We start from the raw sequence: 17,311 nt of genomic DNA on the forward strand, positions 1-17,311 counted from the left end.
TAATCAGAGGTGGATGTAGCCTCCTGATTAAATGGGCGCTTTCTGCTGCCTCCTCCTCCTCCCCCTGCCATGGGAGCACCAACCAACCATAGCAGCACCCTCCACTCTGGCATTGCAACCCTAATCCTGGCCCAGTGAAGAAGGGAGGTCCGGGGGAACAGTCTGGAAAGATCCTCTCCCTCAGCTGCAGCTGGGTCCAACTCCTTGCTCTGCACATTGCACATAGCGTCTCAGTGCCATTCAGTCAGTTTTGGTGCAGCCACCCCATAAGGATGACTGAGGGGCAAACAGGACAAATCTGAGTGGTGTGGGTGGTTGGAGGACCCCGGTCGCCACACGCAGCCTCACAGGACAGGAGGCACTGCTGTGGGATTTCTGTGGGTGCAATTGTTCCCATGAACACCTGCTAAAGCAGCCCCTGTTGCATCAATAGCCAATTATGAAATCATGGCAGATCGGTATAATCAAAAGGAAATTACTCACCCTCAGGTTACTATTCTTGAGGGGCTCCCCACAAAAGGCCTTCTTCAAAGGATTTCCTCTTGGGATGAAAGTGAATCTGGTGTTTATTCCTCTGTGCGCTGGCATTTGCAGCATGACCACAGGAGCCCATCTGAGAAGCTCTTTCATTTCAAGAGAACAGTTGCACTGCTGTCAGTGTGGCACTCATGACTGTGTGTGCGTTTGAAGCAAAAACGGAATAACAGATGTGAGGGGGAAGATCACTGCAAAGGGAAACTAACCTGCCAACATCCCAAATACAAAGACAGGGTGCTGTCTACACTCTGCCTCAGCACTTTTATATTTCAGGACTAAAAGCATAGCCTAGGCCATGAGATGGAATGAAACCATAAGCAAAATGTCTGTAATTACCTCACTCCCTTGCAAAGCCAGATGTGTCCACCAGGGACACAGTTTGTCCAGTATTCTCAAGAGGATAACAGGTTTAATGAAATAGTTTCCCCGTGCTCCCTTAAACCCTCCTGGATGTTACTATCCCGGACTAGGATTCACAATCTCAAGATCTTCTCCACAACCATGAGAACTAAAACCTTAATTTAAAAAAAAAAAAAAAACCATACATAACACCAAGATATTCTCCTATAGTCACATGAATCCAGGAGCTGGACCCTACAGGAAAACACCAAATCTTATTCTCACTGTTCATCAGTTTTTATTACTATTTAGACTGTTTTCAAGTGCCTAAAACTTGCTGGTCATATTCCAAACACCAAGGAAAATAGTCCCTGGCCCAAAGAGTCAGATCTTCCCCCTTCTAGTTTAATTCCTTTCATTTCCTGTGTTGTTTCCTCTTTCTCTTTTGTATCGTACCACCTCTTATATTCTCTCTTTCCCTGTATTCTCTACCTCTGTCTTTCCTCTTTTCTTCTCCCTTCAAATTCTTTCAGTACTCTCTCACACACTGAACTTCTCTTTTGCATCCCATTAATCTTACCCCATTACTCTTATTCTGACTCTGCCCCCAGCCCATTCACTCACCCCAGCACATATAGGTAACAGGTAAAATATCTAAGCCCTAACATCCAAAGGACTGACCCTACTTACCATATAAAGTTGGGGGAACCACTGTCAAGAGGCAATCCCCAAATGAGAAATCACCTCAAACTGCTGGAATAGGGGAGGCTACCAGGATTCTTACCAATGTGATGTTCTTGGATCCTGTCCAGGGGCCTCATCTTTCTTATCATCCTCCCAAGGCTGGATTAAAGAATTTTTGGGGCCCTTTGCACTGTGGAAATTGGAGGCCCCAACCTCTTCCTTAAACTAGACAGAGCGTGTGATATACAGTCTGTGAACGGGAAATCTCCATTTATTAATTATTTGTGTAACTGCATAATATGTAATCAGTTGACAAGGCTTTGTGCCAATACTCTAGTGATTATAAGTGCAAATGAGTACAGAGAGAAAGAGAGACAGACATCTGAGATTCAGAGAAAACACCCTGTATCACAATCATTTCCCTCTTCCCCTTGTTGATTTCAGTGTAGGACAGAAATACTGGATTTGATTTCTAGGCTAGGAGTGGAATCCTGCAGCTTACTTCCTTCACATGTGCACAAGCTTGAGCTCAGTTCCCTGGTACTAAAATGAATGCCTGTGCCAGACAATCCCAAAAAACATGGTAGGTTTGCAATGAAATATGGTTGCTTCCTTTTACGGTTGACAATAAAATACCCTTCAGAACCTCAGATAACCATAGGATCTAGCACTTTTTTTCTCTACTCAACTGGACATCAGGCATATACTACTGTAATAAGTAATGCGAGACACAAACACACCCAATTTTTGGACATCTACATAAAACTCAATTGTTAAAAATAAACCCCAAAAGAATATTAATAAACCCTGAAAAACAGAAGCCCTAATATTATCGTATCAATATATCACTATGGGAAAAGCTATTGGCTTTAAACATGAGTTACAAACTAATCACATCCCAGCCTATTGGCTAGGCAATTTCCAGAACACTGTTTGTTGTAATCACTCTCATGCACACTCTTCCTGCCATCCCTACAATCTCCCTACCAGCTCGGTTTTTGTGAAGGGGCAAGATTTTGAAACTGACATGAATTCTGCTCTCAGAAGCTCTGGCAGAGCAGCATTCTTTTCAGTCGCAAAACTCTGTCAGACCACAAGCGAAGAACAGGCAAGGGAAGCAAAGGGACCAGGCAACACATACAGTCAGATGTGTAGTTGGGTTGTAATGAACCCAAGAATTCCTGAGAAGCCGGGATTGGGTCAGTGCTCACATTTCAACGTAAAGCTCTGGAAACGTCCATAGGAAGTTCGCTCCAAGAGGAGTGTTCTTGTTCAGTTACAATATGGTACAATGCTTTCCCTATACAGCCACTCTAAAACCCACACCATAAATCCTGATTCATAATGATCCTGATGGATCTACCCATGGCCTGATGGGACCAGGTGCAGGAGGGATCACGAGGCTGTTGGAGAGCAGGAACAGCAGCCTCACAGCTGGCTGTAGAAGGAAGGCTGGGGTGGAACTGGAGGGCCTGAGAACCATAACTGGAAGCCCTCAGAGCTGGACTGCCAGACACACCATGCAGCTGGCAGGGGGCAGCAGCTACAGCACAAGAACAAAGGGCTGCACACAGACAGGACAGCACAGAGGGGTTACACTGGGATTAATGAGAGTGTGCTGAGGGAATTTGCACCTTTTATTTCTGGCAGCCCTAACAAAGGAATCCTACTTAATCCAAACATGCAGGTGTTCGGGGGCACCCACCACAGACAAGGGCCTGAAGAGCCCAGTGCTTGGAATGCCTACAACACTCATCTCCAAGCTTGAGGTATGCCCGGCCTGCTACCAAGATGTCCAGGGTACTGGGGCACCGTGGCACTCACAACAGCACCTACAGTGGAGTGGGTCACAGCATGGAAAGCTGTAAAGTGAGATTATCAGTGGGATTTGGATGCCCAGTTGTAATCAGAAGATCTCAGATGTAACATACTGTAATGATCAGTATTGCTCCCTTTAATGGTATTTCTATCCTCATAGGAAGGCTACAGGATGTTCTTCCTACTTGTTGCTTAATAAAGTTAACCCAACATCAGGTTCATGCTTCTCATACAGAAGCTTCTCTCCAAGACAGACTAAGGAGATCATAAGAATCCTGTATGCACTCTTCCCCCACACACAAGCAACTCTCTCTCCTGCTATGCCCTTCCAAGGCAGTTGCATTCACTTAAGCCAAGTTGCCATTCTCTTCCATCCTAAGGTTCAACTCAAACTAATTCAGACTGGGGACAAGGCCTTCTTTATTTCAGGGACCCACCTTCAAGAAAACCGGCTCAAGCATGCCCCTTGGTGGCTTTCTTCTTGACTCTCTGCAAGGCTTTGCCGTTCAGGTCATTTGCAGAATTTCCTCTCCCTTCCTTTTTCAGCAGCTTCCTTGGAATTTATTTAATCATCTGGTTATGTTTTACGACAGCAACTGACAGCCTAGCCACATTTGGATGGGTTTTGTTTGACCACTACTAATTATACAGCAGCCCAGATGCCAGCAATAGACACTACAGAAATCAAATAAATCCAGCAAGGAATTAATACAATAAGTGACTGTTTGCAGCAAACCTAGAGATGGAGACTTCACTCAATGCTCCTAGCAATCTTTCAAAAGTGGCAAACTTATTGTCAATAGCTTTGTGAAAACTGTTTTCTGACAAGTCAAGAGAAAGAAACTACTAAAACACAGGACATAAAAACATGAGGTAGGAAACAAAAATAGGTCATAATAATTTATCAAAAACATTAATAAAATACCACTGCGACACAAGACAGGGCTGGCACAACAGGACAAACACACAGCTCCGCAGCTTGCAGTTCCTAGGGAAAATATTTTGCCTTTTATTATGCAATTTCAGAAGTATTAAATCAGAGCTATGGGAAGATACGCTGCTAAGGGTGAGAAAATATGAAGCCTTCCTAGAAAGGTGACATCTAACCCAAAATGGGAATACGTTCTAGAAAACAGATTACAGGGACTCTACAACAGTGGCACTGGAGTGACCTCTCTCATCTCTACCCCTAGGATGGAAGGCAAAGCAAAGTCATTCGAGCAGTAATATTTTCAAGTGAAGATCCTCCAGCTGGAATGGGAAGGGAACACCAGCTTTACCATGCAAAAGAGAAACACTTGCAAGGCCAAGCTAGGCAAGATGGCTCAGCTAGAGACATCCTTGACAAAAAACAGAAACAACCACCACTACTTTACAACCTGTGCAGTAAAACAGATATATTAGTGGGTCCCAGAACCACTCAGGCAGCCACTTTGACTCACCCGAAACAGAAGTTGCACAAGCACCAAAAAGAGCTATAAAAGCACATAAAAATCCCACAAAGTATATGCTACTTGAACCGCCAGCCATTGAAGAACAAAATATCTGACTGACATTTCAGGGGAAAAACAAAACAATAAGACCTCAAATGGAAAGATAACAGTTCCCTTAAAAGCTGAAACTGATTCAACATCTTCCATTAAGGCTTGGGACTCCAAATTCTTCATTAAATATGGAGGAAGACCCAGTATATGCAGAAAAGGGAATCCTATATTCAAAAGTTGCCATCACAGAGAGCCTGAAATAGGCAAATCTTTGTCAATAATTATGAGAGGGAGAGGCAGGGAAGTGTGCACAACTCATACTGGAAATGTGCATTTGGAACAGTTAATGCATAAAATATGGTCCTGATTCTGCAAACAGTGGCATAGAGATTCCCCATGAGGTCCTGAAAGCTACACACTGCAGGATCAGAGCCTATATTTTTATTCTCAGTTTTAGAATTCCTAACCAAAAAAAACAGAACAGGATTTCAATTGGAGAGGGGCCAGAACCAAATCCAGTCTTGAACATACTCAATAGTTGCCAGATGGATGGGATGGTAAGAGGGAGACAGGATTCTTCAGAACCTGAACCCAGATACAAATTTGTACAGCCAGACCCTATCTTAGAATCATAGAATATCAGGGTTGGAAAGGACCTCAGGAGGTCATCTAGTCCAACCCCCTGCTCAAGGCAGGACCAATCCCCAACTAAATCATCCCAGCCAGGGCTTTGTCAAGCCTGACCTTAAAAATATCTAAGGAAGGAGACTCCACCACCTCCCTAGGTAACACATTCCAGTGTTTCACCACCCTCCTAGTGAAAAAGTTTTTCCTAATATCCAACCTAAACCTCCCCCACTGCAACTTGAGACCATTACTCCTTGTTCTGTCATCAGCTACCACTGAGAACAGTCTAGATCCATCCTCTTTGGAACCCCCTTTCAGGTAGTTGAAAGCAGCTATCAAATCCCCCCTCATTCTTCTCTTCCGCAGACTAAACAATCCCAGTTCCCTCAGCCTCTCCTCATAACTCATGTGTTCCAGTCCCCTAATCATTTTTGTTGCCCTCCGCTGGACTCTTTCCAATTTTTCCACATCCTTCTTGTAGTGTGGGGCCCAAAACTGGACACAGTATTCCAGATGAGGCCTCACCAATGTTGAATAGAGGGGAATGATCACGTCCCTCGATCTGCTGGCAATGCCCCTACGTATACATCCCAAAATGCCATTGGCCGTCTTGGCAACAAGGGCACACTGTTGACTCATATCCAGCTTCTCGTCCACTGTAACCCCTAGGTCCTTTTCTGCCGAACTGCTGCCTAGCCATTCGGTCCCTAGTCTGTAGCGATGCATGGGATTCTTCCGTCCTAAGTGCGGGACTCGCACTTGTCCTAGCTGAACCTCATCAGATTTCTTTTGGCCCAATCCTCCAATTTGTCTAGGTCCCTCTGTATCCTATCCCTACCCTCCAGCATATCTACCTCTCCTCCCAGTTTAGTGTCATCTGCAAACTTGCTGAGGGTGCAATCCACACCATCCTCCAGATCATTTATGAAGATATTGAACTTGGGGCACTCCACTTGATTCCGGCTGCCAGCTAGACATGGGGCCATTGATCACTACCCGTTGAGCCCGACAATCTAGCCAACTTTCTATCCACCTTATAGTCCATTCATCCAGCCCATACTTCTTTAACTTGCTGGCAAGAATACTGTGGGAGACCATGTCAAAAGCTTTGCTAAAGTCAAGGAACAACACGTCCACCGCTTTCCCCTCATCCACAGAGCCAGTTATGTCGTCATAGAAGGCAATTAGATTAGTCAGGCATGACTTGCCCTTGCTGAATCCATGCTGACTGTTCCTGATCACTTTCCTCTCCTCTAAGTGCTTCAGAATTGATTCCTTGAGGACCTGCTCCATGATTTTTCCAGGGACTGAGGTGAGGCTGACTGACCTGTAGTTCCCCAGATCCTCCTCCTTCCCTTTTTTAAAGATGGGCACTACATTAGCCTTTTTCCAGTTGTCCGGGACTTCCCCGGATCGCTATGAGTTTTCAAAGATAATGGCCAATGGCTCTGCAATCACATCCGCCAACTCCTTTAGCACTCTCGGATGCAGCACATCTGGCCCCATGGACTTGTGCTCGTCCTTTAATGGGCTGAAATGAAAACGAGGGTGTGAACAAGCTCCAAAAACCTTGAGAGTCTGAAAGCCAGAAAGTTTTACAGTTTTACAGTTTGAGTCTATCTCCAGTTATAAACAACTTGACAAGAGTTTGCCTGTTGGTGGGAAAAGACCACAGCGCCTCACGGTGACAAATATTACTGCATTGTTCACTTGTACTCCCCCATCTGTCTATATCCATATGCTGCCTCTTGTTTATACAGTATTTAGATTATAAGCTCCTTGGGCAGGAACAGTCTTATTGTTCTGTGTTTGTACAGCACCAAGCACAACGGGGTCCCAGTCCATGACTAGAGCTCCTAGGTGATGTGCTAATTCAAACAATCAATAACAACTTTAAAATGATGTCTCATGGAAAACATTATTTAACAGATACAAGGGTAAAAAAAAAGAGGGGGAGGGGAGAGGCAGAGGGAGTTATTGAATAATATGGAAGCCATAGATAGCAAGGCTGCATGCCCTTTGTTCCTTTCTCTGAATGAACATTTCCTCTGACTCCTTCTTCCCAATCTGGAGAACTTCAGAGGACACAAAGACTTTTAAAGGACTTCCGTGTCATCATTTCTGCATCAGGTTAAAATATTAGTGTGTTAAAAACTGAAACTTGTGTACTGCAGAAAAGATGTTCCTGTTATATTGCTATCTCTTATTTTGTAATATGAGAAATGGGTGATGGAAAAAATAACGATTGGGTCATCTTTCTCTCCCCAGCCAGTGCAGGATTATTCCCTACAGCGTATTTTCTTGTGCTTTACCCATCACATTATTTTTCAAGAGCCATAAATAAGTTTTTAAAATATAGTAATTTGAACTCGGGGTTCAAGATACTGCAACATGCTTGCAAATAAATTACCATGTGATCATGGTACTCAGTATGGAGCACTTCTAAGGGACAATTTCAAATATGTAAGAGAAAACAGGGACCTGCATTTGTATTGGTTGTTGTTGAGAGGGCTGTGTGCAATGCAGGCAAGGATTTTCCATTATAAAAACATGAAGACCTTAAAACTAACTTCCTCCACCTGCACACTCAATCCTCCCTGACTACAAAGTGGCTTTAAAAAAAAATTAGCTAAGGCCTTGTAACAGAGTCAGACCATTTCCCAGCTATGCACAGCGACTATATATGAATAACTAAATGCATTAGAATGCTTTCATTCTTTGTGCAAGTTGAACAAAAGGACAGAGTTGTCCTTGCGGCTGATATAAATACTTACATAAGCAGCACATTCTGCAAGTAACAGAAACAAAAAGCACAACAAGATAATTCTATGATATACAACTCAAAGAGCATATATATGTTTTCTACACAGGAATCTATGGATCATACAATGTTTTTGCTAGATCTGAAGAAGCCAACAGCCACCCATCTATTACAATTCATATTACAAAAGGAAAGAAGATCATTAAAGAAAGAGAATTACTCACCAGTGCTACTGGTTGTTTCTGCCTTGAGGATGAATGACCTTTATGTCCAGAAAGGCTGTCGGGCAAGTTCAGGCATGTATGCCAGGCATTGCATTGACCTATAGGGAACAGCTCCACTACTCATCATCAAAAGCTGTAGCTTTTTATCTAGAAAAGGGCTCAGTTCATTAATGAAGCACAGTCATATTTTTTAGGTAGCAACATTCCTGCTAAGATTCCTGCCATGGGTTTTATCAGTTCACAGCTGCCTACATCCATAGGCGACAACAAGCTATTCTCTCCTGAGTGTGTAATTAACAGAATCCTGGTGTCTAAGTTATGAAAACAGATCTAGGAACAAAAGAGACAAAGAAGAAACAAGACTATGCGTTGTTTTGAAAAAAGAAAAGGAGTACTTGTGGCACCTTAGAGACTAACCAATTTATTTGAGCATAAGCTTTCGTGAGCTACAGCTCACTTCATCGGATGCATCTGATGAACTGAGCTGTAGCTCACGAAAGCTTATGCTCAAATAAATCGGTTAGTCTCTAAGGTGCCACAAGTACTCCTTTTCTTTTTGCGAATACAGACTAACACGGCTGTTACTCTGAAACGCGTTGTTTTGAGTGCACCTTCTCTGGCTACAATACAAGCCGCACAAGTGGACAGAACAGTATATGGCCCAGAGTGGGTAAGCTCTCGCTAAACTGCATTTTGCTAATAATTCACACTTGTAGCCAACAAATTATGCTGGCCAAATAGCTCCTGTCCAGGTAGCTGCACTGACAATGTTTAAATATCAGTTTAACAGCTACAGCTTGTTTTTGCTTAATATGTTTTGTCTTGTAATTTGACAGCTGGATGAACGCTCTAGTAGTTTTTAGCCAAATTATTGCAAGGTTTCCATTTCCATCTTAAACCCTGCAAATAGATATGTAATAGTATTATAACTAATAACTAATTATAACTAATAACTAATCAGTGCTTCCAAGGTCAACAGTGGAACATGATCCCAGAAAGTGTACAAGGCAAAAGTACAAAAATCCTTAAGCACACACTAGTTCTCATTTGCTTATTTTCCACTGATGCCTTTTGCTCTGTTAGCCCAGGAAATTGTGTTTTGATTTTATCTCTGCCATTTATTTTAGTATCCAGTGGTATTAGTTTCAGCTGGACCAGGATATTTGACTTGATGGACCAATGATTTTATTGAAAGTTTTGAGTTCCAATAATGTATTTTACTGGCTGCATGGTGGGTATATACTGACAAGGAGCAAAAAGAAACCTCACAAAAACAATTGTTTTACATGCACAGTTTGCTAAATATTTATCCAGAAGTGCACATATTCTGGAAGTGCAGTGTTCACATCTAGTGGTGACTAATTCTCATCCCAAGTTAGCTATCATGATGATAAGCAAGAACCACCTACATGGTGGAGATACGATTTAGACATTCCAAGAGGCAGGTGTTTTTTACTGTGCTGTACATTATGGCCACTCAGAACTTCATGGCAACATTGGGGCCAGAACTTAGATCCTCCTCGTCCTCCAGAAGTATAGGTCCTACCCACTTGAGCAAAAGATAAGTGAACTCTTAACTGTTAGCATTATGGACGGTGTCTGACACAGATGGGCAGTTCTCACTCCATCCAGTAGAGAGCAGTGCTACACACTAACCAGCTCATTACAAGTATCAGAGGGTAGCCGTGTTAGTCTGTATCCACAAAAACAACAAGGAGTCTGGTGGCACCTTAAAGACTAACAGATTTATTTGGGCATAAGCTTACGTGGGTAAAACACCACTTCTTCAGATGCATGGAGTGAAAATTACAGATGAAGGTATTATATAATGACACATGAAGGGACAGGAGTTACCTCACAAGTGGAGAACCAGTGTTGACAGGGCCAATTCGATCAGGGTGGATATAGTCCACTCCCAATAATAGATGAGGAGGTGTCAATTCCAGGAGAGGCAAAGCTGCTTTTGTAATGAGCCAGCCACTCTTAGTCCCTATTCAAGCCCAAATTAATGGTGTTAAATTTGCAAATGATTTTCAGTTCTGCTGTTTCTCTTTGAAGTCTGTTTCTGAAGTTTTCTTGTTCAAGTATAGCTACCTTTAAATCTGTTATAGAACGTCCAGGAAGATTGAAGTGTTCTCCTACTGGCTTTTGTATGTTACCATTTCTGATGTCCGATTTGTGTCCATTTATTCTTTTACGTAGGGACTGTCCAGTTTGGCCAATGTACGTGGCAGAGGGGCATTGCTGGCACATGATGGCATATATAACATTAGTAGACATGCAGGTGAATGAGCCTCTGATGGTGTGATGCCCCTGATCAAATTGGCCCTGTCAACACTGGTTCTGCACTTGTGAGGTAATTCCCTTCCCTTCATGTGTCATTATATAATGCCTGCATCTGTAATTTTCACTCCATGCATCTGAAGAAGTGGTGTTTTACCCACAAAAGCTTATGCCCAAATAAATCTGTTAATCTTTAAGGTGCCATCAGACTCCTTGTTGTTTCAGCTCATTACAATATATTACTGTTTGATACTAGCCAAGTACACATAAAACATTTCAATACTCTTATTAACCCAACTGTAGGAGAGAGACACTCAGCAGACACACCCTCTCCTGGCTGTGCATGGCAAAGCAGGTTCTCCTCCTCTGGCACCACCTGTTAACAACTGCTCCTGGCCCTTCTGTTGGTCTGCTTCTTCTTATGACTCAGCCCTCTGGCCAGGTCACCCACTCCTCTCAGCTGGACTCATCCTAACTTGGGCCTGGCTCACCCTGCAGGTGTACTAATTTCTCTCTGACTCCAGTAAACTCTCTCTGACACTGTGGGTATGCAACCCATCACACAAGCATAGTCACGTAACTGTTGTTTGCTTACCTATTTGCACTGACTAATCACAAATGGAATATCTACAAATACTCATGAGCACCACTGCTGTTTAACAGCCATTCTGTTGGCAGCTGAGATTTCTGTCCAAGCATCCAGACCTATCTTGGCAAGCTCTCAAAGTAGGAATGTATCAAGCAAGACTGCCATAGCTCAGGATTTGACCAATGAAACTCTCTCTCTTACACGGTACTATTGGCTATGCAGTCTGATACCAGGGTAGCTAATTTTAATGCTGGAGAAAATAACCAAAGTACAGGTTTCAGAGTAGCAGCCGTGTTAGTCTGTATTCACAAAAAGAAAAGGAGTACTTGTGGCACCTTAGACAAATTACAGTTAACAAAGTACAGTTCTTGACTAAGTGCTGACAATGAAATTATTTTATTTTCTAGACTCACATCCCATCAATACCAGTCAATACCATCCCAAGACTGAATCCTGGGATGCCCTGATTTATGGACAACTTCATAAAAATTCTTAATCTTGTATTTTGCAAATTATTTCAGGCAGTTAAATGTACAAGCCAGTAATCCTTATTTGTGAATGTAATGCTCACTCATGCAAGTATCCCTTAGGTGGAAGTCAATGGGACGACTGACATGAGTGAAAGTTGTAGGATCAAACCTAAAATTGGAAAAATGTAAGAAGCAAATAAAATTGATATAAACATCTATATGTAACCAAGAACTAATTTATAACAGTTGAAATTGATAACACTGAAAATACCTATGTAGAGCATGTACGTGTACACACATGCACACACGGGAAATACAGGATTGTGTGAGGTGGTAACAGCATAAAGGTTATCATGCGTTTGAAAAGACAGAATTACTTCTAAGTAGCAAAGCCACCAGTGAGTTATTCAGATCATTCCAAACAAGTGCTAATAAAACCTTTAGAAAACAACTCATCATAATGTATACTTTTTATGCCACATAATACCTAACTCTTATACATAGAGCTTTTCACCTTCAGATCTCAAAGCACTGTACTAAAGGTATCATTATGCCCATTTTACAGATGGGGAAATGGAAGTACAGAGAAAGAGGTGACTCGCCAACGTCTCCCTGCAGGCCAGTGGCAGAGCCAGGAATTGACCCAGGTATTCTGATTCCAAGTCCAGTGACCTATCTACAAAGCTATATTGCCCCATCTCACATTACAGTAAAGCCAGTGTAGGAAGTTTTAAGGTTGGGGGAGGCATTGTATTTTGTTTTAAATAGGGAGTACTTTTTGAATCCTTCCACCCATAAAGCTAGGTGCCTTATAACTAAGGCTACATTTTAGTCATGGTTATTTTTAGTAAAAGTCAGGGACAGTGTTGGATCATATTAAAGAAGTTCTGTATTAAAATCACAAATGAGTTTGATTCCCCATAGTTTAAATTCCAGGGTATTACTAATTAAGAGGACTCTTGGTTTTTGGTACTGTTTCTGTCCCTCTATGTGTAAAACTTGCAAGCTGCTAATTGTGTTAGTACATTCTAAGACAGAGTCTGTTCTCAGAGCAATTCTTTGTAACAACAACTACTCACACAGAGAGAGACTCAAAGCAATACTCTGTAACAACAGAAACAGCACTCAGAGACTCCCCGCCCTTTTGTTGTATTCATCTCTCTTTGTTAACAATTGTGATTAAAATAGAGATAGAGGATGTATGTGGATGGATGCTTGGTTTGGATGATAACTGAATGATCAGGGAGGTGCCAGCCTAAGAATCCAGTGTCCATCAGCTGAAGAAGGCGTCAACTGGAAATAACCAGAGGACCCCCCGGAGGGCAGACTGGAATCCACCCAACAGCCTCAAGGATGGGAGAACAAAGAACAAGATAACATCTAGCAGCATGGAGCTGTCAGGAATGTGCTATCTGCTGATTGATTCAGCAACAGCATGATGAAGCAATTCCCACAGACTGGCATAGGAAGAAATTCCTATAAAAATGGACTCTAGAAAGTGAGAACTTTGGGGTCTGATTCTGCAAACCAACTTCCAGGAGCACCAGATGTGCATCTGACAAGGCCCTGCTCCCTCCTCATGTCCAGGCCACCTGGCCAGTGGCTTGGCATGAGCAACTCTAAGGCTGGTAACTATGATAACAACCTTGCAGAACCTGTGTGTGAGTGTGTATATGAATGAATGTATGAATAAATATGAGATTGAATGGAATGTTATAGCTATAACTAACTGCTTACTATGATTCTTTCTGTATTCACAATAAATGTGGTATTTTGCCTTTTCCTCTTTAATAAGATCCTGCTGGTTTTTATTTTATTGGTATAACAACAGGTCATGGGCAGTAAACAAAAATTCACAGCCCATAACCTGTCCATGACTTTTACTATATAGTAAAATGGAGGGGGCGCCACGAGTGCTGTGGGAAAGGGTTGGCGGGGCTGGAATAGGCTCCTTACCTGGCTCCTGAGCTCCACGTGCTGCCTCTGCTCCGCCCCAATCCCTGATTCTGCAGCTCCCATTGGCTGGGAACTGTGGCCAATGGGAGCTGTGGGGGTAGTGCCCATTGGCAGAGGCAGCACAGGGAGCTAGGAGCTGAGAGAGGGGAGTTCCTGTAGCCCTTCCGGGGAGCCCGTCCTAGGTAAGCACCACCTTGCACCTCAACCTCCAGCCCTGAGCCCCCCCACATCCAAATTCCTGCTGCTGGGAGGTGAGTGGGGGTCCAGATTGCACCAGCAGTAACCGGTGCAACTGGCCCATGGGCTGCCTGAGCCACTCAGGTGGCCCCCAGACCAGGCACACCAGCCACTGCAGAAGTCACAGAGGTCATGGAAAGTCACAGAATCCGTGAGTTCTGAGACAAACACGGAGCCTTACTTATAACCACGAGTCTAACCAAAGAAGGGTCAGAGAAGAAGCCATAAAAGCATCTAAAATGACTTAAAACAAATATTCTATGCCAGAAATGTAATGACTTTAAAGACTGATATCCTTCATAGATTCCAAGGCCAGAAAGGACCACTGTGGTCATCTCATCTGACCTACTGTATAACAAAGACCATAGATCTCCCCCAAAATAATCCTTAGAGCAGATCATTTAGAAAAACATCAAATCTTGACTTAAAAATTGCCAGTGATGGGCATCAACCAAGATCCTTGGTAAATTGTTCAAATGGTATATCACTCTAATTACCCCCTACCTTCAGCTTCCAGCCCCTGCTACACTGAAGAGCCCATTATCAAATATTTGTTCCCCATGTAGGTACCTATAGACTGTAATCAAGTCACTCCATAACCTTTTTGTTAAGCTAAACATATTGAGCTCCTTGAGTCTAATCACTATAAGGCTGGTTTTCTAATCCTTTAATGTTCTCATGGCTCTTCTCTGAACCCTCTCCAATTATTCAACATCCTTCTTGATGTATGAACACCAGAACGGGACATAGTATTCCAGCAGTGGTCACTCCAGTGCCAAATAACGTCTGTTCCTAATTGAGATTCCCCTGTTTATGCATCCGAGGATCGCATTAGCTCTTTTGGCTATAGTCACCATGTAAGCTCATGTTCAGCTGATTATCCACCACAGCCTCCAAATCTTTTCAGAATCCCCCATCCTGTAAGTATGGCCTACATTCTTTGTTCCTAGATGTATACATTTAGCCTTATTAAAACACATATTGTTTGCTTGCAACCAGTTTACCTAATGATCCAAATCACTCTATCAGCGACCTGACCTCTTCATTATTTACCACTCCCCCTCATTTTGGGAGCATCTTCAAACATTATCAGTGATGATTTTATGCTTTCTTCCAGGTCATTGATAAAAAATATTAAATAGCACAGGGCCAAGAATTGATCTTTACAGTGCCCCAGTAAAACACCCCTGCTCAATTATTACATTTTGATACCTATCCATTAGCCAGCTTTTAATCCATTTAATGTGTGCCATGTTAATTTTATATTGTTCTAGTTTTTTAATCAAAATGTTAAGTGATATCAAATCAAATGCCTCACAGAAGTCCAAGTATATTACAGCAACATTATTGCTTTATCAACCAAACTTTAAATCTCCTCAAAAATATATACATCAAGTTAATTTGACAGGATCTATTTTCCATAATGCCATGATGATTGGCATTAATTCCATTATCCTCTTAATTCTTTGTTCATCAAGGCCCATATCAGCTATTTCATTATCTTGCCCAGGATCAACATCAGACTGATTAGGCCTATAATTACCTTTTAAATATTGGCACATTGACTTTCTTCAGTTTATGGAACTTTCCCAGCATTCCAACACTTATTGAAAAATCAACATTAATGATCCAGAGACCTCCTCCGCCAGCTCTTTTAAAACTCTTGAATGCAAGTTATCTGGACCTGCCGATTTAGACTAACTTTTTGTAGCTGCTACTTAACATTCCCCTGAGATACTAATGAAAGGGAAAGAGTGTTTTCATCATATGATGAGACCATCTCATCAGTTTTTCCCCCAAATATAGAACAGAAACATTTATTGACCACTTCTGCCTTTTTATTGATAATTCTTCCATTTCCATCTAGTAGTGGAGCAATACCATTGCCAAGATTCTTTTTGTTCCTAATAAATTCCTTCTTATTGTCCGTAACTCTGCTGTCCATAGATTTCTCTTTGTGTCCCTTTGCTTCCCATATCAATTTTCTGCAATTCCTAACTTCTGATTTATGTTCATTACTATCTTCCCCTTTCTTCTTCTTCTTTTTTTAATAGCTGCCTTCACATCCCTGCTAAACCTTCTTCCTCAATTGTGGCTTTTTGGGCATCTAGTAAAGTGTTAAACAATTCCCAATTATCATTCACATTTTTCTTATTAAATTCTTACTTCCAGTTTATCTGGCTCATAATTATTTTCAGCTTTGTGAAGTCGGCCTTTTTAAATTGGCTCTTTTGGGTCTGGACTTTATTCTATTTGTACATGATCAAGTCATGATCTCTTGTACCTAAATTACCATTAATGTTTAGTTCTGTGATATGATCCTCTTCATCTGTCAAGATGAAACATTTTTCTGAGTTAGGAAATTGTCATCTGTAATATTTTGACATTCCAATGATGTTTTAGTACTGGCGGCATGAGCATATGTCACTCAAATTGAAGTCCCCCATGATCACACAGCTTTGTTTCTTGTACATTACAAGTAGGTGCATAAAGAGCCAGTCATCCTGTTCCCTGCTGTGATTGGTGGGCTGTAGCAGACACTACCTAATACCCCATCCTGTGCTTTATCTCTTAGGATACTGAACCATAAGTATTCAAGATCACTTTCTTCTGAGTTATCAGTGACTCGGAAACAGGTAACACCATTTTTGACAGCGTGCCATTTCCCCTCACTTTTTGTCCACTCAGTCCTTCTTATGTAGGTTATAGTCATTGATTTCAACATTCCAACCATGTGAATCATCCCACCAGGTTTCAGTAATACCAACTAGATCAAATCTATGCTCATGTTTGTTGGCCCATCTCCTAGCATTGGTGTATAGGCAATTAAAGAATTTTTTCTCTTCATGTTCTTTGGTTCCTTAATTAATTTTCTTCCCAGGATCTTAATTTTGTGCTACATGAGTGCTCATCTCTTCCCTCTTTTTACCTTTCTGGACCCCTAAAGGGCTGAGAAAGTGTGCTATTACCCTTTGCACCACAGCATAAACCGCTCATTTCTAGCCTTGCATGATCACAAAATAACGTTAATCAAAACCACAACCTACTTACATGTAGAAAATCCAGCAGCAGCTCAGGTCTAAACATTACCCATCCTGGACCTCAGGCTAAGGTCCCCTTGAAAACAAAAACTCCATACATAACAGAGCCACACTTAGATACTCAGGGTGCCCTTTTTGGGAATTTGCCGGCCTGGTTCTGAGTCGCATGCTCCCAGGACATGACTCCTGCACTCATTCCCTTCACCTGGGGAGGAAGGCAACCTCATGACACAAATGAGTCTGAGCCTAACTCGCTTGCAA

At 42.2% G+C, this 17,311-nt stretch overlaps 1 long non-coding RNA gene across 2 annotated transcripts in view; it reads right to left on the reverse strand.

Moving 5' to 3' along the window:
- Nucleotides 1-17,311, reverse strand: part of LOC114021094 — a 205,773-nt gene that overhangs the window by 168,503 nt on the left and 19,959 nt on the right. The gene's annotated exons all lie outside the window — the stretch shown is intronic.

Source organism: Chelonia mydas, chromosome 10 (genome assembly GCF_015237465.2).
Source record: "Chelonia mydas isolate rCheMyd1 chromosome 10, rCheMyd1.pri.v2, whole genome shotgun sequence".
NCBI classification, from domain to species: Eukaryota; Metazoa; Chordata; order Testudines; family Cheloniidae; genus Chelonia; species Chelonia mydas.